Genomic DNA, 20,526 nt, shown 5'->3' with positions numbered 1-20,526 from the left:
CTCTCTCCCTCCTCTCTGTATCCCCTCTCTCTCCTCTCTCCCCCTCTCTCTCTCCTCTCTCTCCTCTTTCTCCCCTCTCTCTCCTCTCTCCCCTCTCTCCCCCTCTCTCCTCTCACTCCTCTCTCCCATCTCTCCCCTATCAATCGCCTCTCTCCCTTATCTCCCTTCCCTCTCTCCTTCCTCTCTTTATCCCCTCTCTCCTCTCTTTATCCCCTCACTCTCTCCTCTCACCCTTCTCTCTCTTCCCTCTCTCCCCTCTCTCTCTCCCTTCTATCTCTCCTCTCTCACCTCTCCCCCCTCTCTCACGTCCCTCTCTCTCCTCTCACTCCTCTCTTCCCTCTCTCTCTCTCCTCTAACCCTTCTCTTCCCCCTCTCTCTCTCTCCTCTAACCCTTCTCTATCCCTTCTCTCTCCCCTCTTTCTCCCCTCTCTCTCCCATCTCTCCCCTCACTCCTCTCTCTCCCCTATCACTTATCTCCCCTCCCTCTTTCCTCTCTTTATCCCCTCTCTCCTCTCTTTATCCCCTCTCCTCTCTTTATCCCCTCTCTCCTCTCTTTATCCCCTCACTCTCTCCTCTCACCCTTCTCTCTCTTCTCCCTCTCCTCCCTCTCTCCCCTTGCCCCTCTCTCCCATCTCTCCCTCTTTTCACCCTTTATCCCCTCTCTCTCCTCTCTTTATCCCCTCACTCTCTCCTCTCACCCTTTCTCTCTCTTCCCTCTCTTCCCTCTCTTCCCTCTCTCCCTCTCTCTCTCCCGTCTATCTCTCCTCTCTCAACTCTCCCCCTCTCCCCTTTATCTCCTCTTTCCTCTCTCCCTTCTCTCTTCCCCCTCTCTCTCTCCTCTCTCCCCTCTTTCTCCCCTCTCTCTCCCTCTCTCTCCCCCTCTCTCTCCTCCCTCTCACTCCTCTCTTCCCTCTCTCTCTCCTCTATCCCTTCTCTCTCCCCTCTTTCTCCCCTCTCTCCCCTCTCTCTCCCCTCTCTCTCCTCTCACTCCTCTCTCCCCTATCACTTATATCCCCTCCCTCTTTCCTCTCTTTATCCCCTCTCTCCTCTCTTTATCCTCTCACTCTCTCCTCTCACCCTTCTCTCTCTTCTCTCTCTCCTCCCTCTCTCCCCTCTCCTCTCTCACCCCTCTTTCTCCCATATCTCTCTTCCCTCTCTCTTTCCTCTCTTTATCCTCTCTCTCTCTCCCCTCACCCCTCTCTCTCCCCCTCGCTCCTCATCTCCCCTCCCTCTTTCCTCTCTTTATCCCCTCTCTCCTCTTTTTATCCCCTCACTCTCTCCTCTCACCCTTCTCTCTCTTCTCTCTCTCCTCCCTCTCTCCCCTTGCCCCTCTCTCCCCTCTCTCTCCCATCTCTCCCTCTTTTCTCCCTTTATCCCCTCTCTCTCCTCTCTTTATCCCCTCACTCTCTCCTCTCACCCTTCTCTATCTTCCCTCTCTTCCCTCTCTCCCCTCTCTCTCTCCCGTCTATCTCTCTCTCTCACCTCTCCCCCTCTCCCCTCTCCCTCTTCCTTCTCTCTCCTCTTTCCCTTCTCTCTTCCCTCTCTCTTTCCTCTCTTTATCCCCTCACTCTCTCCTCTCACCCTTCTCTCTCTCCTCCCTCTCTCTCCTCTCACTCCTCTCTTCCCTCTCTCTCTCTCCTCTACCCCTTCTCTCTCCCCTCTCTCTCCCCTCACCCCTCTCACTCCTCTCTCCCCTCTCTCCCCTCTCTCCCCTCCCTCTTTCCTCTCTTTATCCCCTCTCTCCTCTCTTTATCCCCTCACCCTTCTCTCTCTTCTCTCTCTCCTCCCTCTCTCCCCTTGCCCCTCTCTATCCTCTCTCTCCCCTCTCTCTCCCCCTCTCTCCCATATCCCTCTTCCCTCTGTCTTTCCTCTATCCCCTCACTCTCCTCTCACCCTTCTCTCTTCTCTCTCCCCCTCTCTCCTCTCACTCCTCTCTCCCCTATCACTTATCTCCCCCCCTCTTTCCTCTCTTTATCCCCTCTCTCCTCTCTTTATCCCCTCACTCTCTCCCTCTCTCTTCCCTCTCCCTCTTCTCACTCCCTCCTCTCTCCCCTCTCTCCCTTCTCTCTCCCCTATCTCTCCCATCTCTCCCTCTTTTCTCCCCTCTCTCTCCTCTCTTTATCCCCTCATTCTCTCCTCTCTCACCTCTCCTCCCTCTCCCCCTCTCCCTCTTCCTTCTCTCTCCTCTTTCCCTCTGTCCCTTCTCTCTTCCCCCTCTCTCTCTCCTCTATCCCTTCTCTCTCCCCTCTCTCCCCTCCCCCTCTCTCTCCCCCTCTCTCTCCCCTCCACCCTCTCTCCCCCTCTCTCCTCTCACTCCTCTCTCCCCTATCACTTATCTCCCTCCCTCTTTCCTCTCTTTATCCCCTCTCTCCTCTCTTTATCCCCTCACTGTCTCCTCTCTCTTCCCTCTCCTCTCTACTCTCTCCCCTCTCTCTCGCATATATCTCTTCCCTCTCTCTTTCCTCTCTTTATCCCTCACCCTTCTCTCTCTCTGTCTCTCTCTCCCTCTCCTCTCACTCCTCTCGCCCCTCTCTCTCCCCTCTCTCTTCTCTCCCATATCTCTCCACTCTCTCTCCCTTCTCTCTCTCTTCCCTCTCTCCCCCCTCTCTCCTCTCACTCCTCTCTCCCATCTCTCCCCTATCAATCCCCTCTCTCCCTTATCTCCCCTCCCTTTATCCCCTCTCTCCTCTCTTTATCCCCTCACTCTCTCCTCTCTCTTCCCTCTCCTCTCACTCCTCACTACTCTCTCCCCTCTCTCTCCCATATATCTCTTCATCCCCTCACTCTCTCCTCTCAGCCTTCTCTCTCTCTGTCTCTCTCTCCCTCTCCTCTCACTCCTCTCGCCCTCTCTCTCCCCTCTCTCTTCTCTCCCATATCTCTCCACTCTCTCCCCCTTCTCTCTCTCTTCCCTCTCTCCCTCTCTTCTCTCTCTCCTCCCACTCCTCTCTCCCCTCTTTCTCCCCTCTCTCTCCCCTTTCTCCCATCTCTCCCTTATCTCCCTTCCCTCTCTCTCTTCTCTCTCTCCTCCCACTCCTCTCTCTCCCCTCTTTCTCCCATCTCTCTCCCCTTTCTCCCATCTCTCCCTTATCTCCCTTCCCTCTCTTTATCTCCTTCTCCTCTCACCCTTCTCTCTTCTCTCTCCTCCCGATCTCTCCTCCCTCCTCTCTCCCCTCTCACTTATCTCCCCTCCCTCTTTCCTCTCTTTATCCCCTCACTCTCTCCTCTCACCCTTCTCTCTCTCTCCTCCCTCTCTCCTTCCACCCCTCTCTCTCTCCTATCTCCCATCTCTCCACTCTCTCTCCCTTCTCTCTCTCCCTCCCCCTCTCTTCTCTATCTCCCCTTTCTCTCCTCCCACTCCTCTCTCTCCCCTCTTTCTCCCCTCCCCCTTATCTCCCTTCCCTCTCTTTCCTCTCTTTATCCCTCTCTCCTCTCACCCTTTTCTCTCCTCCCGCTCTCTCCTCCCTCTCTCCCCTCACCCTTCTCTCTTCCCTCTCTCCCCTCACCCTTCTCTCTTCTCCCTCTCTCCACTCTCTCCCCTCTCCCATCTCTTCTCTCTTACCCCCCCTCTCTCTCTCTCTCTCTCTCTCTCTTCCTCTCTCCTCCCTCCTCTCTCCCTCTCACTTATCTCCCTCCCTCTTTCCTCTCTTTATCCCCTCTCTCCTCTCTTTATCCCATCACTCTCTCCTCTCTCTTCCCCTCTCTCTCTCCTCTCACTCCTCTCTCCCTCCCATATATCTCTTCCCTCTCTCGTTCCTCTTTATCCCCTCACTCTCTCCTCTCACCCCTCTCTCTCTCTCCTCCCTCTCCTTTCGCCCCCTCTCTCTCTCCCCTCTCGCCCCTCTCTCTCTCCTCTCTTCCTCCTCCCTCTCTCCCCTCTCTTTATCCCCTCACCCCTTCTCTCCTCCCTCTCTCCACTCTCTCTCCCCCTCTCCCATATCTATCTTCCCTCTCTTTATCCTCTCTCTCTCACTCCTCTCTCCCATATATCTCTTCCCTCTCTCGTTCCTCTCTTTATCCCCTCACTCTCTCCTCTCACCCTCTCTCTCCTCTTTCTCCCTTATCTCCCTTCCCTCTCTTTATCCCCTCTCACCCTTCTCTTCTCTCCTCCCGCTCTCTCCTCCCTCCTCTCACTCCTCTCTCTTTATCCCTTCTCTCTCCCCCATCTCTCCCCTATCACCCTTCTCTCTTTCCTCTCTTTATCCCCTCACTCCTCTCTCCCTCTCTCTCTCCCATATCTCTTCCCTCTCTCTCCCCTCACCCCTCTCTCTCCCCTCAATCTCCACTCTCTCCCTTCTCCCCATCCTCTCTTTATCCCCTCACTCTCTGCTCTCACCCCTCTCCCTCTCTCTTTCCCCCCCTTCTCTCTTCCCCCCCTATCTCTCCTCTCAGGTGAAACCCAGGCAGGACTCATCACTTCACAATGGACCTCTCTTCTATTACTGAGGATGCTTGATGTTCAGTTACGTGATGATGAAGGGATGTTGTTTACTGTGTTCTGTTGGTTGAAAATAAATCTGGAGGAGTTGTATTGTTTGGTTTAGTGTAGAATCCAGGATGTTTTGTAGTTGATGTTTTAAATGTCTTATAAAGTTTTGTTTAACAGTAAGAAACACATCATTTATGGTATTGTACCTCTATTAGTCTGACTTCATAGTACCAACATAACACCACCATTGCATTGTTCATTATCACTTATCATAATAATGTACAGGGAAGAAAACACATGATTCTCCAACATTAAGAGAATGGAAGAATAAAATGCTTTATTATTTAAATATTTAAAAGTATCTGTCTACAGACAGAAACAACATAATACAATTTGAAGTCATATGAGGCAGAGTCTTGCAAGTATTAGAAACAGAGTTGGATGTGGACGCGGTGGGAACATGTAAGTCTGAGCAAGTGTGATGTCATTAATGTTTGTGGAAATGTATTTATGTAATGCAGTGGCGATCAGTGCCGTTTAAAATGAGGGAGGAGGATTATTGGTCTTATTTCTATTACAGCATAGTGGATGACTATCATTCATATTCCATCCACCCAGTTCAATGTAACAGCGATAGGTTTAGGCTACTGCATGAAACTAGAATTTTCTACAACCTAGCTTATGAATGAAAGTTTGCAACGTAGGTGCACACAGGTCGAGAGACAAATTTGAGGTGACAAACAGTGACACATGGACAGACAGTGACACATTTAATACCACCTTGCACACTCTTGTCTGCATCTAGCTGATATAGGATGTAATCATTTGTCCAACAGTTGCAAACGAGAGTTTCTATTCAAGTATGTTTATCCTCGTTTTGTTCTGTTTGCTTCCATTTAAGAAAAGTTTTTAAGCAGAATCGGCAGAATGAATACACCCCTGATCATGCGTAAACACACAGCCATGTTTTATTCCTTCTCGCATCCATGCACTCTTCTCACCTGTTCCCTTCACTTGTGAACTTCAATGCACAACACATCAGCTGTTTGTGACCAGGTGAGAAAACCTTCATATCATAACCACTAACCGCTACACACAGCCTACATCGTTGTCACGATATTAGCTAAAGTAACGTCATAGTCAGCATAGCTAATAGAACTAACGCATTAGTAAACCCTCTACAATCATGCAGTAACATTACAGTGTATAGTCAGTAAGCAGTTACACCGGTGGGCCCCAGTGGCAATAAATGAGCAAATTCAAAAGTTTACATTGACTTGGAAGAGTTTCAGTGTTGTGTTGGAAAGTCATAGCCAGCCAGGTAACATAGCATCTCTCTGTTTGAGCAGGGTGTTTCAGTAGGCTAAACTAGCTAGCTGCATTTGCTAGCTAATTAAGTGAAACTGAAAAAAATGATAATCTCTCTCTCTATATATATATATATTTCTCTCTTGCTTCTCCTTCATTTTGGAAGAAATGAATTAGCTATTGTCCTTCTCTCTCTTTGAGCCATCTACTCACCGCATTTTATACACTGCAGTGCTAGCTAGCTGTAGCTTATGCTTTCAGTACTATATTACTTCTCTGATCCATTGATTGGGTGGACAACATGTCAGTTCATGCTGCAAGCTCTGATAGGTTGGAGGATGTCCTCCGGAAGTTGTCATAATTACTGTGTAAGTCTATGGAAGGAGGTGAGAACCATGAGCCTCCTAAGTTTTGTATTGAAGTCAATGTACCCAGAGGAGGATGGAAGCTAGCTGTCCTCTGGCTACACCATGGTGCTACCCCACAGAGTGCTGTTGTGGCTACTGTAGACCTTTGCAAAATAGTGTGTTTAATCAATTATATGGTGACGTGATTATATTTAGTTAAGTTTAATCTAAAAAGGATAACTTTTTAAATGTTTTACAATTGTTTTTAAATGAAATTCACTGAGGATGGTCCTCCATTGATGTGATGTTGTGTATTGTTTTTGTTTATGTATGTTTTTGTTTGTTGTAAAAAAAAAACTGTAGAAAACACAAACATCAGCGTAGCATGGCTGTGTTATTGTGTAAGTGGGATTACAGACGGACCACTTTGTGAGATCAGAGGATAGACTGGCTGGGGTAGAGGGGGGAGACTGGTGGATGAGGGAGGGGTGCCTATCTGACTCAGAAATCTTTCAGTAAGTCCTATAGTTCCCCAGTGGCCTGTGAGTCAGCAGCCGATCTCTCCCATTTTACCCGACTAGGTCCAACATGGAGCTTTCTCTGTTAGACAAGTTAGACTTAACGACCCTGCAAAGTATTCTGTCTCCAGCCACTGTCTGACGGAAGGCCTAATGGGTGTCAACTGACACATTCACTCTGCATGCAACACTGGTATGAATGACACACACACACACACACACACACACACGCACACAGACAAGAAAAGGATCCAAACATTTCAAAGGTCCCTGTATGCGTGGCACTCAAGGACCTGACCCTCATCAAAAGCAGCCTGCTCGGACTAGCTTTTTGAATAGCCACTGCTACAGAAAGAATCTCCTTGTCCAAACAGCTAGGCTGCCCACGACAGCTGAAACAGAGCAGTACCTAGACAATTGCTTTGCCCTAGTTTTTTGTCAGGCTGCATACTGGAGGCCACGCCCTGCAAGCCTGTGTACCTGGCCGAGACTGCCAAATATCAGCGCCACCAGCTTGCACCTACACCCGAGGCATCCCAGCGTGCCACGAGGGGCTGGTATTTAAGCAGCTTCTTGGCAAAGGCCTGCTCCATGGAGCTGTCAATTGAACAACCCACTTCCAAAAGGAGCCCCTCCCCCCGGCCTCCCCCCACAACAACAATATCTGCCGTATTTGGCACACGGGAAAACAAATCAACATCAAACCAGCTTCCCTTTAGACAATAATAATGATATATATATATATATACACACACACAGATACATACACACACACAGCACTATGGATGATTACAGAGCTCTTTGTGTGTCAGTGTGACGAGGGACCGAGTTTCTAGCCAGAAGTTATACACTCTTTTGGCAGAATCTGGTTTTATACGCCCCCACACACTATGCCCACCTCCTCCACCCTCTGTTTCCCCCTCCTGTCTGTTTTCAATGAGGACTTCTGGTAAATGGAAAGTGTCAGTGGAGGAGAGCCCCTGTTTCCCGGAGATCATGCACCATTACTTCCATGTCACATGCAGACATATTCGTTGGAGAATATTGTGATAGAAACTCAAGAAGATGTGTTTAATTGGCTTAGAACTGAGAAGCCATGTGTATATTTGGAGGTGGCCCAATAGGAATGGTCTATTGGGTCTACATTCACGTCTGTGAAGGTGATTTACTGTAAGCTATACAAGGATTTATTGCAGTTTACTGTAAACTATGCTTGTAGCTGCTGCAGTCTACAGACATTTACATTTACATTTAAGTCATTTAGCAGACGCTCTTATCCAGAGCGACTTACAAATTGGTGCATTCACCACAATGTAGTAATAGCGCTCCTAGTTTTAGTGATCATGGCATCCATTGGCCAGCTACTCAAGACTATAGTTTTAGTGGAAAATACCTAGTACTTTATATCCATCCACAACAAACTCTCATTGCGTTCTTTTATTAAACCAGGACCAGTCTGTAAGCGTTGTACAATGGGGTTTAGTTGAACTATATTTACTCCAGTGGCAAGGAGTGTTTTTACACCATGCTACTGTTTCACAACATGTGCTGCTTTGTTTTCTCTCTCTGCCTGGTAGAAAGTAATTGGGCTGAAAGTGTTTTCAGCCACGGCCAGGGCCATGTGCCTTGCTGCAGGTGCATGGGGCATATGAATGTGACAAACAGGAAGCAGTGTGTTCCCTGCAGGCCTGCTGTGTGGGACACCCTGAACTCACGACCGTCACTATATAGAGAGATAATCCTCAATCTGAGAACACCAGTGTTATATTGAGTTGTCAGTATAATCTCTTCCAGACACTTGAGATGATAAAGTTCAGTGAGTCAGTGCTCCAAGTGAACCATTCTGTTTACTGAAGTCTGTGTGCACAAGGGGCAGGGTTTGTGTGTGTCTCATGTGTCTGGTAACTTGACCTGATTTGGACATAAATGGGGTGGGAACGGGGAAGAGAAGGGGGCGTTCAGGAAGATGAGGAAACTAGAAGAGAACACCCTAGACAGAACTGTTCCTACAGCCCCCCCCTGCCTGCCCGCCCGCCTGCCCTCCCTCCCCCACAAGAGAAGTCTGAACTGGTCTGGTTCAACAATGAGTGTATCACATCTTGTCACAGCAAACAATGCATCACATCTTGTCACAGCAAACATTGCATGTGGGACAAGAATGTTTTTGGGACAGTTAGTTTTTGTTCTGGTCCCGGTCCCTTCTGGGTATTTAGTCTAATTTTAGTCTACTTACTAAACAGTTTAAGAGTTACTCACTGATTGTGATTTGGTTCTACAGTAATTGCTGAGACCAGGGCATTTAGTCTTGAAATGGTAAACAGCTGTGCCACAGATCTGTTTGTACTCTTGCCAACTCCACTGCAGTCATTGTCAAACCAAACATTGGCATGACAATGAGGGACAAGGAGTTGGCATGATGGCACAAACAGACTGCCACTGACAACTTGGATGGAAAATGACTGAGGATAATAGCGGACGATATTGCCACTCCTATTTGCCATATCTTCAATTTACACCTACTAGAAAGTGTGTGCCCTCAAGCCTGGAGGGAAGCAGAAGTCATTCCGGTACCTACGAATAGTAAAACCCCCTTTACTGGCTAAAATAGCTGACCAATCAGTCTGTTACCAACCCTTAGTAAATGGTTGGGAAAAAAATTGTGTTTATAGATACAATGCTATTTTACAGTAAACAAATTGACAACAGACTTTCAGCATGTTTATAGGGAATGACATTCAACAAGCACTTTCACAAATGACTGATAATTGGCTGAGAGAAATTGATGATAAAAATATTGTGGGGGCTGTTTTGTTAGACTTAAGTGCGCCTTTTGACAGTATTGATCATAGTCTCTGCTGGAAAAACGTATGTGTTGTGGCTTTACACTCCCTGCTATATTGTGGATAAAGAGTAACCTAACAGAACACAGAGGGTGTTCTTTAATGGAAGCCTCTCCAACATAATCCAGGTAGAATCAGGAATTCCCCTGGGCAGCTGTCTAGGCCCCTTCTTTTTTCCATATTTACTAACAACATGCCACTGGCTTTGAGTAAAGCCAGAGTGTCTATGTATGTGGATCACTCAACACTATACACGTCAGCTACTACAGCGACTGAAATGACTGCAATACTTAACAAAGAGCTGCAGTTATTTTCAGAATGGGTGGCAAGTAATAAGTTAGCCTGAAATATTTCCAAAACTAAACGCATTGTATTTGGGACAAATCCTTCACTTAACCCTAAACCTCAACTAAACCTAAACCGTAATGAATAATGTGGAAAATGAGCAAGTTGAGGTGACTAAACTGCTTGGAGTAACCCTGGATTGTAAACTGTCATGGTCAAAACATATTTATACAACAGTAGCTAAATTGGGGAGAAATCTGTCCACAATAAAGCGCTGCTCTGCCTTCTTAACACTATCAACAAGGCAGGTCCTACAGGCCCTAGTTTCTGCCTTCTTAACAACACTATCAACAAGGCAGGTCCTACAGGCCCTAGTTTCTGCCTTCTTAACAACACTATCAACAAGGCAGGTCCTACAGGCCCTAGTTTCTACCTTCTTAACAACACTATCAACAAGGCAGGTCCTACAGGCCCTAGTTTCTACCTTCTTAACAACACTATCAACAAGGCAGGTCCTACGGGCCCTAGTTTCTACCTTCTTAACAACACCATCAACAAGGCAGGTCCTACAGGCCCTAGTTTCTACCTTCTTAACAACACTATCAACAAGGCAGGTCCTACAGGCCCTAGTTTCTACCTTCTTAACAACACTATCAACAAGGCAGGTCCTACAGGCCCTAGTTTCTACCTTCTTAACAACACTATCAACAAGGCAGGTCCTACAGGCCCTAGTTTCTACCTTCTTAACAACACTATCAACAAGGCAGGTCCTACAGGTCCTAGTTTTGTCTCACCTGGACTACTGTTCAGTTGTGTGGTCAGGTGCCACAAAGAGGGAAAATTACAATTGGCTCAGAACAGGACAGCATGGCTGGCACTTAAATCTACATGGAGAGCTAACATTAATGATATGCATGTCAATGTCTCATGGCTCAAAGTGGAGGAGAGATTGACTTCATCAATACGTCAATACGAAGTTTTGACATGCTAAATGCACCGAGCTGTGTGTTTAAACTGCTAGCACACAGCTTGGCCACCCATGCATACCCCACAAGACATGCCACCAGAGGTCTCTTCACAATCCCCAAGTCCAGAACAGACAATGGGAGGCGCACAGTACTACAAAGAGCCATGACAACATAGAACTCTATTCCACATCTGGTAACTGATGCAAGCAGAAGAATCAGATTTTTTAAAAACTGATAAAAATGAATGTTATGGAACAGCGAGCTCTGTGTGTAAGGTTTTGTATTTATTTTCTTAGTCAACCTTGTGTTCTGTTTCGTTGTGTTCTTGAATGTAGCCCTGTCTTTCATTTTTGTTCATTGATGTCACCTGCGTTAGTTACTCACTGTCACGGCTTTCCTCCTGGGAAGGAGAGGAGGACCAAAATGCAGCGTGGTTATTTATAAACATCTTTAATGAAAGATGAAAACGTGAACACTATACAAAATAAGAAAACGTGGAAAAACCAAAACAGTCCTAACTGGTGCAAAACACAGAGACAGGAACAATCACCCACAAGATACCTAAAGAATATGGCTGCCTAAATATGGTTCCCAATCAGAGACAGCGATAAACACCTGCCTCTGATTGAGAACCACTCCAGGCAACCATAGACTTACATAGAACACTCAACTGAACACAACCCCATAGACTACAAAAACCCCTAGACAAAACAAGACACATAAATCACCCATGTCACACCCTGGCCTAACCAACATAATAAAGAAAACACAGAATACTAAGGCCAGGGCGTGACACTCGCCTATCTCATCAGCTCCTTATTTAGTTCAGATCATTCTGTTTGGGCCTTTATGAGGTATTGTTCAATTTGACTCTACCAAGCCTTTTCCTATCTCGTTTGTGAGAACCAGTTATAGCCTTCAGTCCTAGTTTTGATTCACCTGCCTGTTTGTCTACCTGTGTATGAACATTGCCTGTTTGTGACCCTGATTCCTGCCTTCTGCAAAGGCGAAATAAACACCTGCCATGCTCTGCGTGTGAATCTACACCTTTTTCTCCCTGAGTTTTCATTACACTGTGAAGAGACACACACAGATACAGACACACACATACGCAAACAAACGCTAGCACATGCACTCTACACACACATTACATTGTAATATTGTTATATGGTGGTATTATACATTTTGCATTGTAGATATGTAGTGGTGTAATAATGTTTTATGCTGTACTGTTTTATCTTTTGTTTTATGGGTAATGTAAGTGCCTTAATGTGTTTGGAGCCGAGGAAGAGTAGCTGCTGCCTGAGCAGGAACTAACGGGGATCCCTAGTAAATACAAAAATACTGAGGCTATCTGCCTCCTGGTTTGGGACAGAATTATTTTTAAATTAACCATTAGTTACCATATTTTGATTTACCCTAAGAATCAAGCTAATTGTCAGCCTCTAACCCTGTGTTTGTTGGGCAATGGGCACTTACTGCTCCTCTTCCTGGTGCTTTAGGCAGTTGTCAACGTTCAGTAGACTATGCTAATTCATTTAATCAGCAACACAGAGTGAGAAATCATTCAATATGGTTCAAATAGGCACTTACTGTTCTGGAGGAGAAGAGAGGAGAGGTGTGGAGAGTAGATGCAAAGAGAAGTGAAGAGCGAAGAGAGGAAAGAGTAGAGAAGAGGAGAGAGTTGAAGTGAGAAGAGAGGAAAGAGGAGAGAAGAGGAGAGAGTTGAAGTGAGAAGAGAGGAAAGAGGAGAGAAGAGGAGATGAGGAGAGGAGAAGTGAGAAGAGAGGAAAGAGGAGAGAAGAGGAGATAGTTGAAGTGAGAAGAGAGGAAAGAGGAGAGAAAAGGAGATGAGGAGAGGAGATAAGTGAGGAGAGGAAAAGGAGAGGAGAGGAGAGGAGAGGAGAGGAAAGAGGAGAGAAGAGAAGTGAGAAGAAGAGAAGTGAGGAGAGGAGAAAAGAAGAGAAGTGAGAAGAGGAGAGGAAAGAGGAGAGGAGAGGAGATGAGAGAAGAGGAGAGGAGATGAGAGAAGAGGAGGAGAGAAGAGGAGGAGAGGAAAGGAGAGGAGTGGAGAAGAGAGGAGAAGAGAAGAGAAGAGATGAGGGGAGAAAAGAGGAGAAGAGAGGAGAAGAGAAGAGAAGTGAGGAGTGGAGAAGAGAGGAGCAGAGAAGAAAAGTGAGGAGTGGAGAAGAGAGGAGAAGAGCGTCATGCACTCTTGCATAATACCTTCTGTTCATACTGTTTAACCGTCTGCCCAAAGGGAATATGAAATCCAGATTTTACTGGACTGGATGGACACTCATCATTACCTCAGCCCCTGAGTCACCAGGAGTGTGAAGTGTCTAGGCCACAATAAGCCCCAGTGCTGACTAGCTGAGGTATACTGAAAGCCACAAGAAAATAAGTAACCTGTTGCACTTTACACTACAGGGGAGGCAGGGTAGCCTAGTGGTTAGAGCGTTGGACTAGTAACCGAAAGGTTGCAAGTTCAAATCCCCGAGCTGACAAGGGTACAACTCTGTCATTCTGCCCCTGAACAGGTAGTTAACCCAATATTCCTAGGCTGTCATTGAAAATAAGAATTTGTTCTTAATTAACTGACTTGCCTAGTTAAATAAAGGTTAAAAAAAATATATATTAAAAAAACAGCTCAGAATAATTTGGTTATAACATGGCACTTACAAGTAAGTACATTTCTACTAAAATATCTAACGCAGTTCTGTTGATGGATAATTAAATGCGATTCCAAAGTTTTAAAGAATCTTTGTAACGAGTTCTAAGAACTTGTGCACTGTTCAGCTGGGCTGACCCAAGCATTACAGTGTTGGCTGAAAGCTCTGTTTGTGCCCTGGCTGCAATGGCTTTCCAATGGCCATAGTTAGTTTCTCATTGTTAGGGTTGAGGTATGTTGAAGAGGAATGTTATAAATAGTGAATTGAGCTGTTGATGACAGTGCATCTGTGTAACTGTTTTCACAATGTAGCCAGTGGAAGTGGGGCCATTAGCAGTGGAGATTTTAGCATGTAGATCTTGTTGGGGCAAAAGAAAAAAGTGGGATGCATGCCAGCAAAGCCACTACACTACACAACACAACACTAAACAATACATGAACTGCACTATAACGGTGACACACGGTGCCTACAAATGGTTAGGGTCTACATAAAGCTGTCCCTACCGCAGTCCCAACATCTTACCACTGTTACACCTGGCAATCAGTGGAGCCTTGTCTGGCAGTGAAATAGTTCATTCGGCGTAATTTAATGCCTTTAAAAAAAACAAGGCTGATATGGGTGACTTGCTTAAACAAATGTGGTTTCTAATGACAATTGAAATGTACAAACTATGGCATAAGGTGATGACAAGCGGATAAGAGGTATTCGTAATTTCGATTAAGACATTAATGAGTGAGCTAGGACGGACGTAGTAAATGTAACTATATGTATAGCACTTTTGAAATTTACAGTGACAGAATTCAGAACATGGGCCGTTCTTACAGTGTTCTCCCTGTACACCAAGTCAGAACCATAGGATAAATAAATGGGGCATATAAGCAGACAATGAAACTTACAATATTCGATGATGACATTTCTCTAAAACAGGTTATAGGCTACATGTGCACCACCAAGTCAGAACAGTAGGTGAAATTAGAAGGGTAAATAGACCAAATTATTAGGGTGAGGCACATGGGCTACTAACATCTTACTACACAACAATCACATAGTATTACTTTCTTAGTTACAGTATACATATCTGGCATATTACCTAATTTATGCAGTAGCATACAATACATTTTTGGACTCACCTTGTTGTGCTATGCTCACTTGAACAGGAAGGTGGCGCAACGGTCCTTCGTGGGAAAATTTTGTCATCAAAGTCTGGCATTCTCTGGATGTATGGTGTTTTCAAAACAACTGCAAATCTTTTTTTAAATTTAACCTAGGCAAGTCAGTTAAGAACAAATTCTTATTTACAATGACGGCCTACACTGGCCAAACCCGGATGACGCTCGGCCAATTGTGCGCCGCCCTATGGGACTACCAATCCCGGCCGGTTGTGATACAGCCTGGATTCAAACCAGGGTGTCTGTAATGACGCCTCTGCTAACTAAGATTTTGAAAGTATGATGTTGACATCAGTGCAATCAAAGAAGCTGTATATATAACGTGATTTGAGGTCCTTTTGTCTGAGGCCAATGACCTTGAGCCATATTGGATGGCAGCACCCATGGGGCTAGAATTTTGAAGCTCCACCCTTAGACTTGGGGGTGACTTAGTGTCCCCATGAATTACAGAACACTGAGCCAATCACGGTGCAACGCTCCATATTTTGGCCCCACCACCACAGAAAGTACTGAGCTAGGCTGAAACACCTGCATTTCGGAGCTGCCTTAATCAAGAAAACACAAGAGACCATGTTTGTATGCATCTTTATTAATTCAATGATATATATATATATATTGTACATTGTTTGCTAACTGATATATGATGTATTAATGCCAAAATAATATGCAAAACAGGGAAGCCCCCATCCAAAAAAACAATGTGAGGCTCAAAACAGGTGGGGAGATTGACGGGTCGCCACTGGCCATTACTAACCACACCTGCTGTTGTCAACCATTGTGTTAGTGGCCTCAGAGATGCATCAAAGTGACACTTGAAAATGTGAGTAAAACAATCTTCAAGTGAAGTGACTACATAAACAGACCACTTCAGCATCAGTTCAATTTGAAAACAGAGTGGAATTCTCTCTTCCACATTGCTCAACTTTTTAACTCCCCTCCTCTTCACCTATGCTTCCTTCCTCATCTTTCCTTCCCCTGTCCCTCCATATCACTCTTCAGCTGAAGTGCTGATCTTAAAGAAATGACAGGAATCAATCTGTCTGTGTGGATGTGCAGCATCCATGTCACGTTCTGACCTTTATTTCCTTTGTTTTGTCTTTATTTAGTATGGTCAGGGCGTGAGTTGGGGTGGGCAGTCTGTGTGTGTTTTTCTATGTTGGGGTTTTGAGTTCAGCCTAGTATGGTTCCCAATCAGAGGCAGGTGTCGTTAGTTGTCTCTGATTGAGAATCATACTTAGGTAGCCTGAGTTTCACTTTTGAGTTGTGGGTGTTTGTTTTCCGTGTGTGTGTTTGTTGCCACACGGTCCGGTTTCGGTTTAGTTCGTTTCACGGTTATTGTTTTGTAGCGTTCAGTTTATGTCTTTAAATAAACGTTATGGACACTTACCACGCTGTGCATTGGTCCTCCAATCCTTCTCGCTTCTCCTCCTCAGAAGAGGAGGAGGAATGCCATTACAATCCATCTCCAATCCAAAATTAAATCTAGAATCGGCTTCCTATTTCGCAACAAAGCCTCCTTCACTCATGTTGCCAAACATACCCTCATAAAACTGACTATTCTACCGATCCTTGACTTCGGCGATGTCATTTAAAAAATAGCCTCCAACACTCTAGTCAGCAAACTGGATGTAGTCTATCACAGTGCCATCCATTTTGTCACCAAAGCCCCATATACTACCCACCACTACGACCTGTATGCTCTCGTTGGCTGGCCCTCGTTACATATTCGTCGCCAAACCCACTGGCTCCAGGTCATCTAAGTCTTTGCTAGGTAAAGCCTCGCCTTATCTCAGCTCACTGCTCACCATAGCAACACCCACCCATAGCACACGCTCCAGCAGGTATATTTAACTGGTCATCCCCAAAGCCAACACTTCCTTTGGCTGCCTTTCCTTCCAGTTCTCTGCTGCCAATGACTGGAACGAACTGCAAAATTCACTGAAGCTGGAGACTTATCTCCCTCTCTAACTTTAAGCATCAGCTGTTAGAGCAGCTTACTGATCACTCTACCTGTACACAGCCCATCTGTAAATAGCACACCGAACTACCTCATCCCCATATTGTTATTTATCTTCTTGCTCTTTTGCACCCCAGTATCTCTACTTGCACATCATCATCTGCACATCCATCACTCCAGTGTTAATGCTTAATTGTAAATATTTTGCCTCTATGGCCTATTTATTGCCTTACCTCCTCAATCTTCTACATTTGCACACACTGTGCATAGATCTTTCTATTTTTCTTTTCTTTTGTGTTGACTGTACATTTGTTTATGTGTAACTCTGTGTTGTTTTTGTCACACTGCTATGCTTTATCTTGGCCAGGTCACAGTTGTAAATGAGAACTTGTTCTCAGCTGGCCTACCTGGTTAAATAAAGGTGATATTTTTTACAAAATAAAATAGGTTGTATTATATAGGGAATAGGGTGCACTATGTAGGGAATAGGTTGTATGGAATAGGCTGTACTATATAGGGAATAGAGTGCACTATATAGGGAATAGGGTGCCATTTGGGACACAAATAGTTTGGGACATATTTTTTTCTCAATAAATCACAAAGGGCTGGCCCTCCCTCCCTCTCTGTCTGCATCACATAAGGTCCACACTATGGACACCACTGGGATTAAACTAATCTGCCACAGACTGTCCCGTCTAAGGGGGTTGAGAAGCACCTCTCTGCCAGAGACATGCATGGAAAGAGACAGAAATGGGCCTTGGGGGCTTTGTCCACACTAACTCAACCTGCTCCAGAGATGCAGTCACAATCCCCAAGTCCAGAACAGACAATGGGAGGCGCACAGTACTACAAAGAGCCATGACAACATAGAAATCTATTCCACATCTGGTAACTGATGCAAGCAGAAGAATCAGATTTTTAAAAAAACTGATAAAAATGCATGTTATGGAACAGCGAGCTTTGTGTGTAAGGTTTTGTATTTATTTTCTTAGTCAACCTTGTGTTCTGTTTCGTTGTGTTCTTGAATGTAGCCCTGTCTTTCATTTTTGTTCATTGATGTCACCTGCGTTAGTTACTCACTGTCACGGCTTTCCTCCTGGGAAGGAGAGGAGGACCAAAATGCAGCATGACTATTTATAAACATCTTTAATGAAAGATGAAAACGTGAACACTCTACAAAATAAGAAAACGTGGAAAAACCAAAACACAGAGACGGGAACAATCACCCACAAGATACCTAAAGAATATGGCTGCCTAAATATGGTTCCCAATCAGAGACAGCGATAAACACCTGCCTCTGATTGAGAACCACTCCAGGCAACCATAGACTTACCTAGAACACTCAACTGAACACAACCCCATAGACTACAAAAACCCCTAGACAAAACAAGACACATAAATCACCCATGTCACACTAAACAAAATAACTCACTAACAGTCTAACTCACTAACTCAACCTGCTCCAGAGATGCAGTCAGGAAGGCAGAGCAGTCAGAGCAGGTAGACAGAAAGGCAGACAGGCAGCCAGGCAGTAAAACAGACAGGCAGGCAGACAGGCAGTAAACAGACAAGCAGGCAGGGCAAAGTAGTCAGGCAGACATGCAGGGCTTTCAACAGTGCCAAGAATTGGAATGATCTGGACTATAGATGGACAGCACACAACCAGGAGAGAATTGCTTGGCTCATCCATTCACAGTAGCACCCCCTCTCCACCCCCTTCCACCTCCAACTCTTCATTCTAGTGTGCTCAAGACAAAGTGGTTGTGACCCATAACAAACAGTTTAAGTTAGTTAGACTAGAGAGAGCTAACCACTCACTAGAGACCTCTAGTCACCCTCTATAAAAGGTGTCAGCTGGTCTCACACAGCATGCAGGGAGGAGGGGATCTGAGAGAGGGGGAGATCAAATGTCAAAAGAATTCCACTGAGCACCCGGAATCTGGAATCTTCAAGTGGGGCTTCTCGGCTCTCTGTTACCATTGAGAGTTTCCAAATCTCCACGGGAAGCTCTTAAAGGATAAGAACTCAAGCATTCCATAAAGTATAGACAAATAGATTGGTCATCCTAAACAATTTAAACAGAAGACCTCAAGCATTACAAAAACTCAAACATTGCATTGCAACAAAGTACAGACCCAACGGTCTATAGAGACAGAAAGATGGGCAATCTTAAACAACTTGGATCTGTTTTCAATACCTTTGTTTTCCCTTGGTCCTCCAAGTTGTGTAATCCTACATGTTTAAAGGCATCTCATGCCATCACACATTATTTGTGGTATCTCTAGAATGCAGCCTGTCTGTATGTGGAAAACCCCCAGACTGATTGATTCTGTGGTACAGTAGGTATTATTTCTGGCCTTAGCTCAGCTGAGCAGCTAGGGGTGTTTTATGCAACAATCCGCTAGCCTACGCGATCAGCCACAAATAGTCTCTGCTATAGGCCCTTATACTGTATACAACCCATATTTACATGGACATTTGTATTGCATCGATCTGGAGAGGCTTTAGTCCCGGTTGTTAGATTATTAACGATCGTTCATCCCTTCACACACCCACGAATAGAGCTATTGCAGTGTATCAGAGTTTTAGTTCAGGTCGTTGTGTAGGTTAACTTTCCCTTTTCATAAAGCCACTTGACTACATCCCTCTCAATACAGTATATCTTTATCTATTTCAATGAAAATCCTTTCATTCTTTCTGTCACGTTACAGCTCTCAACCAGCCAAATTACATAATTGCATAAATCTCCATGTTTATTTTCAACTTTACCAACGGTTCCCTCTCTCGTGCCACAGAAAAATAACTAGCCGTGTAATGGCCACATGGTCTGTAACTGTCAGACACTGGGCTCTCTCTCTATCAAAGGATACAGCTGAGGCCAGTGTTGCTGTGCTCAGTTTGAACAATCACAGACATTCATGTTAACTGAATCAGTCAACGGTGGCGTTGGTCTAAACTCCTGTGCAGTGACCTGTTTTTTTTTTCTCTCTCTCTCTCTCTCTCTCTCTCTCTCTCTCTCTCTCTCTCTCTCTCTCTCTCTCTCTTTCTCTCTCTCTCTCTCTCTCTTTCTCTCTCTCTCTCTCTCTCTCCTGCTTGTTTTGGATTTTTATTTTATTTGGGTCACGACAAGTTAAAATGACACTGTTTCATAAGCATATTATGATATAAACATGTGTATCTAAATCTCTTTAAGAGATCATATGGGATTAATTGATTATTTATATTTTCTTCAAAGATCTATTGTTGCTTCGCGGATCTCAAAAGGTTATTCAGTAATCATTACTAATAGTGAACATCTAAATATAATGTCCGTATTTCTCTGAACGATTTTCTAAATATAAAATACTTGCCTTCATTTTAAAATCCAAAATGTTCCTCACTGCTGAAGAGGACTAGATATTGGATATTACAGAACCAACTTCCTATCCAAAACGTTGCATGATTGAATTAGGGTGTACAGAACCTCTCCCTTAAGACCATGCACAGCCATGGAGTTAGGGATTGAATAGCACTCTCTGATGGCCATGAGTGGAAATGTCAGAGTTTTGAGAATGTTCCTTGAACTACATGGAGTGTACAAAATATTAAGAACACCTTCTCAGTTGGTCAGGGCATGGATTAAATCAAATCAGATCAAATCAAATGTATTTATATAGCCCTTCGTACATCAGCTGATATCTCAAAGTGCTGTACAGAAACACAGCCTAAAACCCCAAACAGCAAGCAATGCAGGTGTAGAAGCACGGTGGCTAGGAAAAACTCCCTAGAAAGGCCAAAACCTAGGAAGAAACCTAGAGAGGAACCAGGCTATGTGGGGTGGCCAGTCCTCTTCTGGCTGTGCCAGGTGGAGATTATAACAGAACATGGCCAAGATGTTCAAATGTTCATAAATGACCAGCATGGTCGAATAATAATAAGGCAGAACAGTTGAAACTGGAGCAGCAGCACGGTCAGGTGGACTGGGGACAGCAAGGAGTCATCATGTCAGGTAGTCCTGGGGCACGGTCCTAGGGCTCAGGTCCTCCGAGAGAGAGAA

Source organism: Oncorhynchus nerka, linkage group LG22, assembly GCF_034236695.1.
Source record: "Oncorhynchus nerka isolate Pitt River linkage group LG22, Oner_Uvic_2.0, whole genome shotgun sequence".
NCBI lineage: Eukaryota > Metazoa > Chordata > Actinopteri > Salmoniformes > Salmonidae > Oncorhynchus > Oncorhynchus nerka.
This window is presented reverse-complemented; position numbering follows the sequence as displayed.